This window comes from Ursus arctos, unplaced genomic scaffold, assembly GCF_023065955.2.
Source record: "Ursus arctos isolate Adak ecotype North America unplaced genomic scaffold, UrsArc2.0 scaffold_27, whole genome shotgun sequence".
Lineage (NCBI taxonomy): Eukaryota > Metazoa > Chordata > Mammalia > Carnivora > Ursidae > Ursus > Ursus arctos.
In genome coordinates, this window is record NW_026622952.1 from 40,165,408 (window position 1) to 40,184,995 (window position 19,588).

Sequence of the window (19,588 nt, forward strand, 5' to 3'; positions counted from 1 at the left end):
CAACTGAGCCACCCAGGTGCCCCCAAAGATTTATTTATTTATTTTAGAGGGAGAGAGCGTGAGCTTGGGGAGGAGGAACAGAGGGAAAGGAAGAGAGAGAATCTCAAGCAGACTCCACTGCTAAGTGCAGAGCCTGAAGCAGGGCTCAATCTCACATGATCCCTGAGATCGTGACCTGAGCCAAAATCAAGAATCAAATGCTTAACTGACAGAACCACCTAGGTGCCCCTAAATTATAACTTCTTTAACAAAAGAATAGACATCTTAACATATCTCAGTATCTCCCATAACATCTAGCATAGCACCCTGCCCAGGTGTCCGGTTGATTTACAGGTACATCAGGAGTCCTTTTTTCATGTTGGCTATATCACATATTCATTCTCATCAGGGAGAAAAGGCAGCATCGGTCCAGCATTGACTTTCATAGAAAACTGCCAGTTGTAACCGTATTTTTGACAGTTGAGTTTCAGTATTTCTGCTTCTGTCAAGCGAGCTTCTGACTCTCACTTAGATTAGGACATGAGGCTTTGATTAACCTTCTGATCTGAAAGCTCTCCCACATTAACACTCTCAGAGAATAACTTTGACTGGTGTAGTTGATCTTCTTCTTAAAAATGAGATAAAATGTTCCATTCATCACGTTTCACATATTAACTCTTAAAAGATAAATCAATCTCTGTGTTCTTACCTAATCACTTCTGGCTTTCTCCACTTGGCTTTTAAACATTATTTAATCTGACCTTACCCTATTTCTGTAATCTCATGTGCACTAAGGCTTACAAAGACTAGTATTTAAGAATAACATGTTTGGGACTAAACACACCTGTCCTCCAGAGGAAATTGTGAAGGTTTTAAAACATTGCTGACATGGTCCCCCTTCCCATTCAACCTTGATTCTGGACAGGTCTGTGACCACTTAGACCAAAGCAGTATGACAGAAGTGACTCCAGCTGACTCTCAAGATGGATCATAAAGGATAATGCAACTTCTCATTCACTGGAACATTCATGCTTGAAGTCCTGAGCCACCATGTAAGACGGATAACTATTCTAAAGCCATCAAGCTGTTATAGAAAGGCCACAAGTAGGAGGAAACCCAGCTACATGGAAAGGCCAGTTGTAGGAGCTCTGCTCAGTAGCTCCAGTCTTTGCATTGTCCCACCCCAAATCAGACATGTGAATGAAGAAGTCTTCGGATGATTCTACCCACATTTTTTTTTTTTAGTCTTTCCAGCTAAAGATCCAGATGTCATGGAAGAAAGACAAGTCATCCTCACTGTCCAGTCTGAATGTCTGACCTAAATAATCAATAAACATAATGAAATGGTTATTCTAAGCCTCAAAGTTATGAGGTAATTTGTTGTGCAGCACTAGTAACTGAGTGAAGTCTAGGCCTACAGATCCTACGTTAGTTTTCTAGGGGCGCTGTAAAAAAAGTACCACAAACTGGGTGATTTAAACCCATGTCTCACAGTTCTGGAGCTTTAGAAGTCCAAGATCAAGGTATCAGCAAGATTCTTTCCTTCTGAGCCAGGCTTCTAGGTGGCTTATAGATGACTGTGTCCTCCCTGCGTCTTTACATTATTTTTCCTCTGTGCCTGTCTTTGCTCAAATCTTCCTTTTATAAGTGGACAGTAGTCATATTGTAGTAGGGCCCACCCTAAAAATCTCATTTTAACTTGATTACCTCTTTAAAGAGCATTAAGCATCTCTGTCTTATGTCTTCAAATACAGTCACTGTCTTTAAATACAGTCGTATTCTGAGGTAGTAGAGGTTAAGATTTTTAACACGTGAATTATTGGAGTATATAATTCAACCTATAACAGCTCCAAAGGTAATTTACATATGGCATTATATATAAAGGCATTTACATATGATATCTCTGAGGTAGTGAAAGAAATTACTTAAAAAGTTTATTGGACAGAGTTCCATCTTTTGAGTAGATACAAATATGTACATGTATATATGGTGTGTGTGTGTGAGTGTTGAAACATGGATGAATTTTGAGGGCATTATGCTAGGTAAAATAAGGAATCAAAGAAAGAAAATACTGTGTAATATCACTTGTATGTGCAAAAAAGCCAAACTTACAGAAAAAGAGTAGAATGATGGTTACTAAGGGCTAAAGAGCAAGGAAAATGGGGAGGTATTGGTCAAAGGTATAAACTTCCAGTTATAGGATGAATAAGTTCTGGGGAATCTAATGTACAGCATGGTGACTTACTTAACAATACTATATTATGTGCTTGAAGTGTCTAAGAGAATAGATCTTAAATGTTCTTACCCGCCCACACACACACAAATGGTAACTACGTGAGATGATAAAGGTGTTAACTAGCCCTACTATGGTAACCATTTCATAATATATACATGTATCAAATCATCACATTTTACACCTTAAACTTACACAATATTATATGTCAGTTATATCTCAGTATATTTCAGGAAAGGGGGGAAGCAATCAGATTCAAATCCTAGAAATGAAAAACACAGTAATAAAGATGAAAAATGTGTTGTACAGCCTCATCAACAACTTAACAAAAGGAAAAGGATCATGAATGTAAGGATAGGTCAATAGAAACTACCTAGGCTAAAGCACAAAGGAAAAAAGAATGGGGACTGGGAGAGGAAGAACAGAGCATCTGGGAACTGTGGGATAATATCAAATAATCTAATGTATATACCATCGGAATCCCAGAAGAAAAGAAAGAAAAACCAGGACAGGAAAAATATTTGAAGAAATAATAACCAAGAGTGTCACAAAATCAGTGACAGACCCCAAACCTCAGATCCACGAGCTCAAAGAACACTAAGCAGGAATAAACAACAGAATACACACATGTGTATGCACAAACACATGCATGCCTAGGCGCCTCATATTCAAACTGCTGAAAACAAAACACAAATTAGAAATCCTGAAGACAAGGGGGAAAAAGAAATACTTTCTATTGGGAGACAACTCTCCATGGGTCTCTCAATGTTTCTGAATGTCTCACAAGGGAGACACTAATTGCCTATTGTTATAAACTACCTATACAAGTATAATTGTGTATAAAACAGCTTAACAAGATGGAAATTCTGTCTCTTGCCAGAGAAAAGAGCAGGTTTGCTTACAGTCATAGAAGATACAGTGTCTTTCTTCAAAACGAAGGGCAGACATGCTTATTCCTCATTATAAAAGATTTGGTTCCCCTAAGCTCAGGGTTCCTCCCTTGGGGTCCCTCTGAGACCATTTGCTTCATCCTTGTAGGACTTGGGTGCAAGTGGAACACATGTAAATATGCTGGTATTCATGATGCTTTCTGTGCCATGTGTAATAAAATTCTTTGTTTTTCATTCAGGAGTCTTCTATCTTCTGTCAGCCTCTATGAACCTGTAGCAGGCTAAACTTTTAGCCTGCAAATAGTGTAATATCCTAGATCCTTCACAGTTCTTGATAGTAAGAAAAAAATTACAGTAGACTTCTCATTAGAAAACATGCAACACAGAATACAAGGGGGTGTTACTTAAAAGTGCTGAAAGAGGGGAACCTAGGTGGCTCAGTTGGTTAAGTGACTGCCTTCAGCCCAGGTCATGATCCTGGAGTCCTGGGATCGAGCCCTACATCAGGCTCCCCACTCAGCGGGTAGTATGCTTTTCCCTCTGACCCTTTCCCATCTCATGCTTTTTCTCTCTCTCTCAAATAAATAAATAAAATCTTAAAAAAAAAAGTGCTGAAAGAAAAAACTATCAACCCACTGCTGTATTCTCCGTAAAGATGTCTTTCAAAAAATGAAGGAGAAATAAAGACTTTCTCAGACAAGTACAAACTGAGAGAAATCCTTGCCAGTGAATTTGCACTATAAGAAATATTTTAAAAATATGTATGTATGTACGTATGTATTTATAAGAGAGAGCACAAGTGGGAGGGACAGAGAGAGAATCCCAAGGAGACTCTGTGCTGAGCATGGAGCTTCATGCGGGGCTCGATCTCATGACCCTGAGATCACAACCTGAGCCAAAACCAAGAATTGGATACTTAATTGACTGCACCATCCAGGCACCCTGGCACATAAGAAATATTAAGAGTTCTTCAGAAAGAAGGAATATGATAGAAGACAGAGAGAGATGCCCCACAGCAGTAGCTGTAGTGGCTGGAAGAGAAAAAGAAATTGGGATGTAGAATATCCATCCTTTCCAAGATGGAGTTCACTGAAGTTTGGAAGAGCAGGTCTCAGGGCAGTGGGGGCCGCTGCTTTCCTCTCTGAAGCATGGCTCAGATGTGGAGAAGGATTTCAGGACAATTCTGGGACTCTGTCATTAACAGCCGAAAAGAAGATTGTTACAGAAAAGCACCTTGAATTATCCCCTAGACCCAAGAAATTATTTAAATACAAATTTTAGGTTCGGAAAAAGATGGTGGAGGAGTAGGAGACCTTTTTTCAGCTGGTCCCCTGGATCGAGCTGGATATCTACCAGATCATCCTGAACACCCATGAAATCAGCCCGAGACATAGGAAGATACATGTGGTTCTCTACAAACGAACATCTCCAGTGCTGAGTATTGAGGTACGAAGCAGGGAACCGTGAATCTGTGCACAGATATCGGAAGATAAATGGAAGAGGGAGGGAGCCACCAGGCTTGGGTGCCGGGAAGCAGTAGCCACCTGCACTGGGAAGCGGGCGGACTCGCGGACCGGCACCCATGAGAGAGTAGACTGAGACCGTGAGCCTGGGAATGTGCGTGTGACCAGACTGAAAACCGGAGCTCCAGAGTGCTCACTGAGACCGGACTGAAACAGGGAGCTCAGGAGCACTCGTGGGAACCAGGGGTGGCTGGCGGTGTTAGAAGCACAAAGGACAGAGATGTACAGGCCCTGGAAGCGAGGGCTGGGAGAGTAGCTGTGGGGCGCACATCCCAGGACGCTGCGGAGTTTTTAGCAGCACTGATGGAAACAGAGTTAAGTGGCCAGGAGAGTTCAGTGGAGAGCAGACTGTGATCTCTCTCTTCTGAGACAGAGGCTAGGATACAGCCACTGCTGCTCTGACTCTCAGAAGAGTCACAGAAAACCACCAGGGAAAGTGACCAGAGAACAAAAGCCCGGAAATACCAGTTCATATTGTGCCCATTCCCATCCCCCCTCGCAGGGGACAGGACAACTCTACTCAAACAGAGTTGCCTGAGTATCAGCGTGGCAGGCCCCTCCCCCCAGAAGGCAGGCTGAAAATCAAGAAGCCCACATCCCCAAGGTCCCTATAAAACAAGTGCACACTGCTTGGGTCCTGGTCAATAATTTGGCTCCGTACATCCCTGCAACCTCTCCTCATCAGAATGATGAGGAGGAGATATCCCCCCCAACGAAGAAAAGAAACAGAGTCTGTGGCCTCTGCCACAGAACTAATGGTTATGGATATATCCAAATTGTCAGAAATGGAGTTCAGAGTAACAATGGTCAAGATGATGTGTAGGCTTGAAAAAAATATTAACGAAAATATTAATGAGAATATAGAATCTCTAAGGGTGGAAATGAGAGTGAATTTGGCAGAAATTAAAAATGCTATGAATCAAATGCAGTCTAAACTAGATGCTCTGATGGCGAGGGTAAATGAGGCGGAAGAACGAATTAGTGATTTGGAGGATGGGATGGTAGAAGAGAAGGTAAAAATGGAAACTTGGCTCAAAAAAATCTAATCTCAAGAATGTAGATTATGAGAGATTACTGACTCAACGAAACGTTCCAATGTCAGAATCATCAGCATTCCTGAGGGGGTGGAGAAAGAGAGAGAGGTCTAGAAGAGATATTTGAACAAATTATAGCTGAGAACTTCCCTAATGTGGCAAAGGAAACAAATCAGTTGCATTTCTATGCATAAACAATGACACTGAAGAAGGAGAAATTAGGGAATCAATTCCATTTACAAAAACACCAAAAATCATATGATATCTCGGAATTAACTTAACCAGAGAGGTAAAGGATTTATATTCTAAAAACTACAGATCATTGTTGAAAGACACTGAAGAAGACACAACAAGTTGGAAAAACATTCCATGCTCATGGATGGAAGAATAAACATAGTTAAAATGTCGATGCTACCCAGAACCATCTATACTTTCAATGCCATCCTGATCAAAATACCAATGACATTTTTCAAAGATCTGGAACAAACAGTCCTTAAATTGGTGTGAAAGCAGAAAAGACCCCAAATTGCCAAAGTAATGTTGAAAAGGAAAAAGAAAGCTGGGGGCATCACGTTGCTGGATTTGAAGCTATACTACAAACCTGTGATCACAAAGACAGCATGGTACCAGCACAAAAACAGACACATAGACCAATGGAACAGAATAGAAAACCCAGAAATGGATCCTCGGCTCTATGGGTAACTGATCTTCGACAAATCAGGAAAAAACATCCAGTGGAAAAAAGACAGTCTCTTTCAATAAATGGTGCTGGGAAAATTGGACAGCTACATGCAAAAGAATGAAACATGACCACTCTCTCACACCAAACACAAAGATAAACTCCAAATGGATGAAAGACCTCGATGTGAGACAGGAATCCATCAAAATCATAGAGGAGAACATAGGCTGCAACCTCTTCGACATCAGCCACGACTGGTATCCAAGATCTACAAAGAACTTCTCAAACTCAATACAAGAGAAACAAATAATCAAATAAAAAAATGAGCAGAAGATATGAACAGACACTTTTTCAATGAAGACATACAAATGGCTAACAGACACATGAAAAAATGTTCAAAATCATTAGCCATCAGGGAAATTCAAATCAAAACCACACTGAGATACCACCTTACACCAGTTAGAATGGCAAAAATTGACAAGACAAGAAACAACAAATGTTGGCAAGGATATGGAGAAAGGGGATCCTTCTTACACTGTTGGTGAGAATGCAAGTTGGTACAGCCACTTTGGAAAACAGTGTGGAGGTCCCTTAAAAAGTTAAAAATTGAGCTACCCTATGATCCAGCAATTGTACTACTGGGTATTTATCCCAAAGATACAGACGTAGTGAAGAGAAGGGCCATATGCACCCCATTGTTCATAGCGGCATTGTCCACAATAGCTAAATTGTGGAAGGAGCCGAGATGCCCTTCAACAGATGACTGGATTAAGAAGATATGGTCCATACATACAATGGAATATTACTCAGCCATCAGAAAGAACGATTACCCAACATTTGCTGCAACATGGACAGGACTGGAGGAGATTATGCTAAGTGAAATAAGTCAAGCAGAGAAAGACAATTATCATATGGTTTCGCTCATATATGGAACATAAGAAATAGCAGGGAGATCGGTAGGAGAAGGAAGGAAAGAATGAACGGGGGTAAACAGAAGGGGGAATGAACCATGAGAGACTATGGACTCTGGGAAACAAACTGAGGGCTTCAGAGGGGAGGGAGTGGGGGATTGGGATAGGCCGGTGATGGGTATTAAGGAGGGCACATATTGCATGGAGCACTAGGTGTTATACGCAAATAATGAATCATGGAACGCTACATCAAAAACTAAGGATATACTATACGGTGACTAACATAACATAATAAAAAATTATTATTAAAAAAAGAAATTTGTACTTACAGAAAACAATAAAGTGTGTTAGAAATAGAATAAATAAATATTGGATCCCTTGGACACCAATATCTGCCCCAAGTATCATGAAATTTGTCATTTACCTTTGAAGACTAAGTAGCCAGTCACCCTAAAGGTTATGGGGGAAAGAACCAGTCCTGCAATCATGTCAAGGAACCCAGAAATATGTGCACTAATGGTATCAAGGCCAACCACATCATACAACATTAGATACCTTTACAGTCGTGCACGGAAGTTTCAGAGTTGAAGTAATTCGCCTCTGGAGGTGTTGATGAATACATCAGTTCCTGAGGCTACAACTTCTACAAAAGGAATTCAGACTACCCAAGGACTTGAGTAACATTCCTCTGGCGAAAACACAGAATAAGAGATAAACATAAGAGAAGATATTCTGTGGGAGAGGAAATTCATCTTGGGAACTTTAAATGCTTCCTGGGAACAAGAAGTGGACTTTACAGTGGAAGGAGCTTGGCTTTGTTAGTTTGTATGGGTGGCAGCAAACCTGGGTGGTTATGTTCATTTGGACTATGTGACATTTGGATTATGCTGATGTCTGTTGAGCTTCATTGGATAATACATGTGGCTGCCATTTTAGTGTTCACCAATATCTAGTTCTTCTCTTCTTTCTGGACACGTGGAAGACTAACCTTCCCAGACTCTTAGAGTTACATGAAAACTTCTAGCCAATGAGACAGCAGCAAAAATGATGTTTCCAGGCTGAAGCCACGAAAAGCCTCTAACAATCCATTATCTTCTTTTTGTCTTCTCCAAGAATGTGGAGGTCTTGTATGGAGTTGGTAGACAACAAGATTAAAGCAGTCTGAATTGCTGAGCCATCACAAGGACCACAGCTGCCCTGGTAAGTTGCCTGGTCATATAAATTTTTTTGTGTTAAGCCACTGGGGGAAAAATTAATACAGAAAATTAACAACTTTCTGAAATCTGCTTTTACCTAAATGTCTCTCCATATCTTCAGAATGGTTTCTTGGATACAAAAGGAAAGAAGGCAAGAATAAAAAAAAATGTATAACGTTGAGTAGAAATATTTGTGAATTCTTGTTCAGTTTTTTACTTCAAATATGTCAGCAAGCATGAGGCCATCTTTGGTTCTGATACAATTGGCATTGATCATGTTTGTGAGTGTAGCTATGACACCAGGACTAACCTGTATATTATCACTTGTTTTCTTGTGTCAGAAGAACATAATAGTGAAAAGCAGCATCCCTAAGGTGATGAAAATCTCTCCAATTCACAATCAGTTGAAAATGTTTTGGGCCCACTGCCAGATAACATTCTTATGCTGGATCTTTCCCTCCGCACCCTAAATTAACCAGCTGGAATTCCCTGTTAAGTGCCAACCTATTCAGCCTTTCAAACTGCAGAGTCTTCCTTTTAGTGGGAGATCTGCCTCTCATCATAGAGATGGAACAACACCTTCTAGACTTCCCCCAAAGAGCAGACTTTTTTGAAACAATAAGCTCAAAGGAAGGTAAAGACAGATCCCAGAGCACTTGTTTCAGGCAGGATATATGGACCCTGCACATAGATCAAGGCAGACTCCTGGAGCACTGACTGTCACCTCACAAAACCCTCAGCAGTAATAGCCAGGCCTGCCTGTCTCATAAGTAATTCTTCAGGGCAAAATAAGTCAAGAGAAAAAGAGCTGTTGTAAATGAATAATTGAACTAATTAAATCCATTGATGAAGAAGAGTTCCCTGGTCCAGGAGCAAAACTCTTGGCATGATGTTTCAAAAAATGAAGAAATGCATATTCTTCTGGTGTATCTCAAATTCTTGTTTGGGAAAATACAATGCACTACTCAACATCATTGTAATTCTGAAATACCCAACATTAAAAAGCAGGACAGAAGTATAATACTATAAAACACTCATTTCAAAAAGATTAAGTGATATAAGATAAGTTTTTCATTTACTTATTTAAAAAAACATTTATTGCATATCTATTTTATGCCAGGCTTTGAACTGACCTAATTTACACAGGGGATAATATTTTGAGATATCAATACTTTGTCCTCCTTGCATGTTTCCCCTTTCTGTGTATAGCAGAGCGGGTATCCTGTTGAATGTGGCTCCAGAGTCAAACTACCACGGTTCATTCCACGGCTGTACCCTTACCATCTATGTGACTTTAACAAGCTAATCTCTTTGTGCTTAAATTTCTTCATATATAAAATGAAGGATGACGAAGGAGTCAATACATGTAAAGTATTTAGAACAGTGTCTGTAAGACAATAGGGACTCAGTATTACCCCCTATTATTTGCTATTTTTATTCCCTTACCCCAAATTCAAACTTGTAGTTATTTCTTGTCTCATAAGTATATGGCAGAGAATAAAGTGTAAGTGTCCCAAAAAATCACCCTGAGGGCCTAAAGGGATCAATATCTCAGCACCTTGTGGGGAGGCTCTGAGTGCTTAGCTTGCTGATGGATTGAACCCCTCTCAGCAGCAACTTCTTCACATAGCTCTATCCTTGATCGGTATAGCAGCTCTACATTCCTTTAGGGCAGCACAGCCTGCTCCTGATTTTTGTCAACCTGCACAACTTGTCATTCATGCTATCTCCTCTCTAGGCACCAAAACCAGTACTCTGTCCTACTCCTCCCTGGACCAAGTACCCCCTATGCTGTCAAGTGCTTGATGGCCTCGGCTGCTTCTGGTGCAAAGTAGGTCTTTGACCTGTTCCATAAAAATCACAGTTTTCACCCATTTCCTGTAATGTCCCTGCAATGAACTAAATGCTTGTGTCTTCCCAAAATTCATATGTTGACCCCCAATGTGATAGTACTAGGAGATGGAGCCTTTGGGAGTTGATTAGACCATGAGGGTGGAGCCCTAAGATGGGATTAGTGCCTTTATAAAAGAGACTCAGAGGCTCTATTGCCCCTTTTGCATGGGAGAACACAGTGAGAAGACAGCCTTCTATCAGGAAGTGGGCCTTCACCAGACACTGGACCTGCTGGCACCCTGATCTTGGACTTCCCAGCTTCCAGAACTGTGAAAAATAAATATTTAAGGCATTCAGCCTCTAGTATTTTGTTATAGCATCTGAACAGGCTAAGACACTCACATTGGCTTCTTTTCCCCTTAAAGGAAGTGTCTTCACCTTCCAGTAGTGTTTGTGCTGGCTGGGAGAGCAAATGGTGCTCTCTCTTCCAAACTCTGTTCAGTAATGAGATATCAGGAGCTTGAAAGTAGCCATAGTGGACATATTTATTTACACCTCAGAGATTCTGCAAATGCTGCAAATCAGGGCTTTTTACTTTTCCAGAAAGCTGGCTTACCAGCATACCACTGTCTTTACCTCAGACCCACAGATACAGAATTCCCACGTCTTCCCTGACTCTTGAAGGTCAGACCTGGGCCTCTCACTTAGTTAGGAAGAAAGGCTGAATAATATTCTCCCAAATTGGTCTCTCATGTAATTTCAGATTCTCCTTCACACTGCTGCCAAGGTAATCTTTCTAAAACACAAATCTCACCTGATATGCAAAGTTTAAACTTTAACATGACAAAGTCTTTCTGATCAGGCCCCAATTTTTCTTTTACCTGCTTTGACCTTAATATATATTCATCTCATTTTCTTCCGTGTTCCTCTAGATCCCAAATATGCTAAAGCACTCATTATTCCTCAAAGATTCAATGCGCTTCCAGACCCACATGCCTCTACCTCTACTGTTGCCTTTGCCTGGAACATCTTCTCTTTGCTTGAATGCACCCTCTTCCTTGTAGCTTTCCTTGCAATCGTGGGCAGAATGAGGACTTTGTGTCTCTTCTCTCATTTCTCTAGTAGAACACTAGCTCCACTAATTTCAGATGGCTGTATTCATGTCTAAGTTTCCTTGCTAGATGTTGTGCTTCCAAAGGGGACCGCTGTGTGACCCATCTTTAGTTCTACTAAAGGGAGAAAGTACCCAGCAAAATATTGGAGCTCAAAAACATTTTTGAATGAATTAATGAAGATCTAGAAGAGGCACTAAAGGACAACAATGACAACAAAAGTTCATCTTCCTCTTCCCTTCCTGAACGATTCAGTCCAAAAGCCATTAGCTGGGGCTGGGGAAGAAAGAAGTCCATGCCACTTGCAAGGGGATGCAGATGCAGCTGAAATGGCCCAGAGCAGGGTGCCAGAGCCTGAGTAAGGGAAAGAGGTATCTAAGAGGTAGGGCAGGAGGGAAACCTGGTGCAGTTTTAGATCTCAGGTGACATAAGAAGGACATTCACATAGAGATGTGCTAAAAGATAAAAAGCCAACTTAAAGATGCTCCTAGTGGCCAAAGCTTGGGGGGGTGGTGGAATGGAATATCAAATAAATGATAGCAATAGATTATAGCCCTTTGAATAAAGTAGAAAACCATAAATCCATACTGATACGAATAAATATATAAATTAATTGAAGTTTGATGAGAATGTAATATTTTCACAGACTCAAAGTACTTGTTAATTACAAAAGGAAAATGAATAACTTTCACAGAGAAGACTAGTAGACACTTATATTAATCAAGTAAACACACATTATCAGAAACATTATCAGAAATGGTACAAATTTAATTGTGCACCACTGGCAGAATGCAATTAGAAGAACAGAGTCACTTGTTTGATATTTCTGCCAAAGACGCATGTCTTGAATGTGATCATGAGGGACATCGCTTAAACCCAAATTGATGGACATTCTACAAAATAGCTGGCTGGTAATCTTCAAAAGTGTCAAGAGGATGGAGATTAAGAAAAGAATGAGGAACAACTTTTCCAGACTGAAATAAAAAAACAAAAAAATAATGACAACTAAAAATAACATGTGATTCTGAACTGGACCCTTTTGTTATAGAGTATTACTGGGACAATTAGCAAACTTGAACGGTGTCTGTGTATTATATGGTAGTAATGTAACAGTGATAATTTTATGATTTTGATGGTTATAGTGAGGATGTGTAGGAAAACACTCTTATTTTTTTGGAAATATACCATAGACTTTTCAAAAGTGATAGGGCATCATATCAGTAATTTGCTCTCAAGAGAATCAGGAAAAGGTTCTTTGCATTGTGCTTATAATTTTTCTGTAGGAATAAAAACAATAAGAATTGTGTTTATACATAAATTCTTCCTGATAATACATCATTGCTAGAGAACCAACCAGTCACATTGGTTTGGTTCTATGTGCATGCTGTTTGTACTAAGTATCAGAAATAAGACATTTTGATTTTCTTTCTTTCTCTTTTGGTATATTTGAAGTATATCATTAGCTTTAAGAAAATACACTTTTTACTTTATAAATATTGTATTTTTAAAATTTCTGTATGTGAGTGTTGAATTTTTCTAGTAAGGAAATATTTTTATTTTGGTTTTGTTTCAGTGTTATTTTTTTGAATATTGATGGTAGCAGGAAATATTAAGGTCTTTAAAACCCTGACTCCCTTGCTGTATCCACATTTGCTTTCTGTGTTTCTGTACGACTGATAAAATTAGTTTAGACACTCTTGGCTTGTGGTGTTTTGAAATAGAAATGGAATATGTCAAAGCAGTCAACTACAAACACATACGCATACCCTCAGAGGGGTCAAATGCAACTAAGTTTATCAGACAACAGGCAGGGACAGATGAGGTTTACCAGCTCATTTGCCCAGCCAGTCACCTTCCTAGGAAACAACATGCCCACCTCTGTTTCAAATGTCACATTTTTTGTATTTAAACATTTCTGAAATAAAAATTAATTTTTCAATCTTGCCATCTGCAAGGTACTAGTTATTGTTGTAACTAACATAACTAGTGTTCTAACAAGTGTTGTAACTAGTGTTGTAACTTGTTATGGCCTATACACCTATGAACTTAGCCACATCTCTTGGAATAGATAACAGAATTTTCAGAGCTAGGGAGGGTTATTGTGAATCCATGAAGGACTGCCTCTAAAGGTCTAAACATCTGTCTATCAGAAGCATCGAGTTGTTTACTTTTCAGAGACTTTTCAGAGATTCATAAATCAAATAAGGAAAAAGTGAAACAACAAATGTAGACACAGTATCCTTCAATGTGTCTCAAAGGTGTAGTAGCCAGTCATTCTCCTAGTGCTAAGGAGGTCCAGAGCAGACGTGTGAGTTATAGGAAACCCTCTGTCATTATATTATGCATCACAGTGGACTCTAAAAATGATTCAGGAGAAACTTACGATTTTGAAAATGACGAAGGTTTAGAATCAAACTTCAGGAAACAAAATAAATTTGCATAAGTAAACACATGCTATTGTCAGTTTTAAAAATTATCTACATTTAATGCATTTTAATCTTATAAAAGTTGTATATCCTATAAATGTTGGAGTCATGGAATTTTTAAAAAATAAAGATATCAGTTCCATAGACAATTTTTCCTGACACAGTGACTACAGCTGCTAATAGTTCTTTGCTTCAAATTATGCAAATAGTTCAATGCAATCACTGGATGTATTTCTGTCAGTTCACAATTACCTTTTCACTTCTGAATTCTTTTTCACCTGTGGCAGCAGAAGGCCAAAATCTAGTAATGTTCTGGACACATAGACAGCACTCTATAAATATTTACTAATTAGATGAATAAACAAATTAATTGAGTTGAATCAGTTCATTCACATAAAAAAGAATGCATATTGATGCCTAAGAAAGTTAATATTAGCTCTGGACTCTACTGCTTCTAACTTGAAAGATTTTCCAAGTCTTGTTTTCATTTCTTTTTATGTGACCTTTAAGCTCCTTACTATGGGACTTCTTGAAACCCTATGGGGGAAAAATGCATCTTACAGATCATATTAAACTACAAAAGAAACTTGTCAGAGAATTTTGTTCTTAAAATAACAAAACACCTGTTTTGAAAGCTAACCTATAAACCTATTCCTTTTTAGATTATATTTCATTATGCTGTTTTGATTAGAACTCTGTTTCACTATGCCATAGGGTGCCAGCATGAAGAGTTAGGTTGAAATACAATTCTCATTCATGGACTAATGAAAATCTTGATACTTCGCTTCCATCATGACCTTTATCTTCACTCCAAGGCTCTCAGTAAAGGAGTTAAAAGTCATCCCTGGCAATACCTATGTTCCCTCTGTCTTACGCCTTCTAGATGCCACAGCATCTAGATGTACAGCAGATGCATATAAATAAATATGAATTAGACACAAAAAAGGATCATCTTTGATCTCTCCAACTTGATCCCCTCTCTTCCTCAACAGCAAAGATGCCCAATATCAGCACACACACATGACTTGCCATCACGATTTCTCTAGCTATAGGCTTCCTCTCTGATAAGTGTGACTGGCAGCAGTTGAATCTAACAAGAAAGGTTTTGGCTGTTATTCTCTTCTGCTGATAAAATTGTACAAACCTGAAAAAACAATGGTTTGGGTCATGTGCACATGGTACACAAATGCAGGCTTCTTTTCTAAAAAAAAACCCAACTTTATCTGACCCAAGTTTCTGGGCATTTTGAACATAATCCTTGGGTTAAGAAATACTAAGATCTATACAGAACTCTCAGATGTTTACATCCTAGTAAAATCATGTAAAATCAACAAGCATTAAGAACCTAATAAGGGGTTCATATCCAAAATATATAAAGAACTGACACAACCAACACCAAAAATAATAATAATCTGATTTTTAAAAACACAGAAGGCCTGAATAGACATTTTTCCAAAGAAGACATACAGATAACCAACAGACTCATGAAAAGATTCTCAGCATCAACAATCATCAGAGAAATGCAATTTAAAACCACAATGAGATACCACCTCACACCTCTCAGAATGGTTAAAATTAACAACACAGGAAACAACAGATGTTGGCGAGGTTGAAGAGAAAGTTGGTGGGAATGCAAACTGGTACAGCCACTCTGGAAAACAGTATGGAGGTTCCTCAAGACGTTAAAAATAGAGATACCCTACAACCCAGCAATTGTACTGCTAGGTATTTACCCAAAGGCACAGAGACACAGATTCAAAGGGGTACATGCACCCTGATGTTTATAGCAGTATTATCAACAACAGCCTAATTATGGAAAGAGCCCAATGTCCATCAACTGATGAATGGATAAAGAAGATGTGGTGTATATATACAATGGAATATCACTCAGCCATCAAAAAGAATGAAATCCTGGGGCACCTGCGTGCCTCCATCAGTTAAGCTACCTACTCTTGATTTCAGTTCAGGTCATAGTCTTATGGTTGTGAGATCAATCCCCACGTTTGGCTCTGTGCTGGGCATGGAGCCTGCTTAAGATTCTCTCCCTCTGGAAATGAACCACGAGAGACTATAGACTCTGGGAAACAATCTGAGGGTTTCAGAGGGGAGGAGGATGGGAGGGTGGGTTAGCCCAGTGATGGGTATTAAGGAGGGCATGTATTGCATGGAGCACTGAGTGTCATATGCAAACAATGAATCATGGAACTTTACATCAAAAACTAATGGTGTACTGTATGGTGACTAACATAAAAAAAAAAAAAAAAGATTGTCTTCCTCTTCCCCTGCCCCTTCTCACACCTCTCCCTCTCTTAAAAAGAAAAAAAAAAATCTTGCCATTTGCAGTGACGTGGATGGAACTAGAGTACATTACGCTAAGCAAAATAAGTCAGTCAGAGAAAGATCAATACCATATGATTTCACTCATATGTAGAATTTAAGAAACAAAACAGATATCGATAGGGGAAGGGGAAAAAAAGAGAGAGAGGGAGGCAAACCATAAGAGATTCTTAACTATAGAGAACAAACTGAGGGCTTCTGGGGGTGGGAGGTGGGGGGGAAGGGGCTAAATAGTGATGGGTATTAAGGAAGGCACTGGTTGTGATAAGCACTGGGAACTGTATGTAAGAGATGAAACACTAAATTCTATTCCTGAAACCAATATTACACTATATGTTAACTGACTAGAATTTAAATAAAAACTCAATAAAGTAAAAAACAAAACAAATGAGTAAACAAACAAAATGCAGAAACAGACCCATAAATACACAAAACAATTGCCGGTTGCTGTCAGGGAGGCGTGCAGGGGTTAGGTAAAAAGGGTAAAGGGAAGTAAGAGATACAGGCTTCCAGTTACACAATGAATAATTCATAGGGATAAAAGGTATAGCATAAGGAATATAGTCAATGGTATAGTAACAGCATTGTACATAGTATAACGTACAAGCTTGTCAAATCACTTGATGTTGTACACCTGAAACTAATGTAACATTGTGTGTCAACTATGCTTCAATTAAAAAAAACTAACTCATAAACTATGAGAAAGAAAAAAAAATCTAAAACAATGACCAAAGTAAAAAAAAAAGGACTATCTAAGTACTACAATATTTTAAGAGATGAATAGAGCACAAGATATATAGTCAGAAGTTCTGTTCTTGAATTGTAGTACTGACTTCAGTTCAAGTTAACTAGCTGTGTGAACTTTTTGATGAGCACAAATGTAAACATTTGATGTCTTTATCCATAAAATGGAGAAAATGTAATCATACCCAATACTACTACTACTGCTACTACTACTAATGTAATTATTATGCTTATCTTACATTATAATAATGCAATTATTATACTTATTTGGGAAATCAAAGATTATGTTTGTGCAGTAATTTGTAAATAAGTACTATATAAATGTTATTATCATAGTAACACTAAACAACGCAGTAAATAAGAAATCATCATGTTTGCCAACCCCACAAATATAATGTTTCTTCCAAGAATTCTACATACTAGGAAACTTTACATGATACAATCTCCAGTGTCCATAGCGCAGGGAATGTCTGTGGTCTAAGAAGACATTCTCCTTAATAACAAGTTCATAATTCTAGGAGGTAAGACACAGAGTCCAACATAGTCATGTATAATACCATAAATAGGTAACTTGAAACCGACCTGTATCTAGTGCCATTATTTGCTGGGTTCTTTTAGGATTGTCCCTAGTTCACTGTAAATTTTAAAATATGGGGAAGATAACATGCACACACACAACTCGTGGGAAATGTAAACCAACAAATGGTAAATTGGCTTTGAAGTGAGTTTGGATCATCCCAAGCACCCAAAGGTGGACAAGCACACACAAGCTTGGCCTACATAATTTAAGACTAAATTTGAGGGTTGCCTGGTGAAATTGTGAACTCCTAGTCCCTGGAAGTGTTCAAGCAGAAACTAAATAATCCTCTGTAAGCAATATTATAGGATAGAGTCCCATTTTCAGTCAGTCTCTGTGACTCAATGGCTTAGCTGGTTTGATAGGTTTAACTATACACTGCAACTAATAAATTGAATAACAGTTATGTACATTTCATTGAAAAATATTTCAAGATTCATTCTCTCAGACCACATCTATTATGATTTCTATAATCTAAATACAGGTTCTGTTTAAATATTCCCAAAAACAATAATTTTAAAATTTGATATCCAACATTAAAAAATATGTAGGATGTAATCATCCTCATCCATTACTAGTTGAAATAGAGTGGAGGGAAATGAAAAGCCTTAAAAAATAGGGCTGCTTGGGTGGCTCAGTTGGTTAAGCATCAGACTCTTGGTTTTGACTCATGTCATGATCTCAGGGTCATGGGATGGAGCCCTGAGTTGGGCTGTGCACACAGTGGGGAGTCTGAGATTCTCTCCCTCTCCCTCTGCTCCTCCCATTGCTTACACACACGCTCTCTCTCTCTCTCTCTCTTAAATAAATAAATAAATAAAACCTTTAAAAAAAGAAAAAAAAAGCCTAACTTAAAAAATAATAATCACTTTTGGCTCAGCAACTCCAGTAATTCTTCTTATAGAAATTTATCCTATGAATCACTAAATTCTATCTCTGAAACCAATACTACACTGTATGTTTACTAACTTGAATTCAAGTTAAAAAAAAAAAAAAGAGAGAAGAGAGGGGAACTGGAAGAATAAGGGGAACAGAGGTGGGAAGCTGAAGAAGATAACATTTTGCTGCCCATATTAACCCTCAGCTGTCTCTGTTTGCTCTTGGTGTGGCTATTGTCCATTCAGGAAAAACTGATTTTTTTTTCTTTTGTTCATAGTTGTTGATAATTATAAGATAATTATAAGTTGATAATTATAAGTCTTAGCTCTTTTTATTTCCTGGTGTGTGACCTTGAGCAAGTCACATAATCTCTTTAACCTCAGTTTCCTCATCAGGAAATGAGAATAATGCTAAAAGCTAGGTCTCAGAGGCAAAGCAGTAAGATAAGGTATATAAGGCAATGCAGTAGCAACCGTGCCTGGAATGTGGTAACTGCTCAATAAATGTTCATTATCATTAAAAAACAAAAACATACAAAAAAGAAATGTATCCTAGAAATCCTCAAAGGTATATACAAATCTTATATATTAAGATTCCTAATTAGAAGTTCTATATACTAGTCAAAAATTTAAAATAACCTTAATATCCAGTTTATCCATATTCATATAATACAATATTCTGCAGTTCATTAAAAATCATATTTTATAAAACCCTATTAACCAAAGGAAATATTTATGATATATTAAATTTTAAAAACAATTTTAAAATTAATATGAGACATCAACTTTTTTTAAATCAATATATATAACAATATTTCTTTTTTGCTTTATATGTATACACACACACACACAGGCCAGAAGAAATATATCAAAATATTAATGGTGTTAGCTATCTCTGGGTAATAGAACTATGCACAAGTTTTATTTTGTTCCTCATGTTTTCAAGAGCTTTCCCATTCTTCTATAATAAACAAATAATATTCTGTAGTCAGGAAAATAATAAGTGATATTTTCCTTCTAAAGCTCCTCAAATAAATCCTTCCGAGTCTCATAGCCATCATTCAATTCAATAAACATATTTTGAGGATGAAGTTGAGCTAGTTTTTGAAAGTGTTCTTTTACCATCTTGATCATTACCATCAAAACAAGGTACAACTGATGGAGATTTTAAAAAGCTTTTATTACATACTTTGATGAACTACTTAAATGTAATTATTGCTAATGATGGAGTTGGTC

At 38.2% G+C, this 19,588-nt stretch overlaps 1 pseudogene; it reads right to left on the bottom strand.

Moving 5' to 3' along the window:
• The window catches only part of LOC113247704 (ADP-ribosylation factor-like protein 1), a 77,665-nt pseudogene that overhangs the window by 39,198 nt on the left and 18,879 nt on the right, over nt 1-19,588 (bottom strand).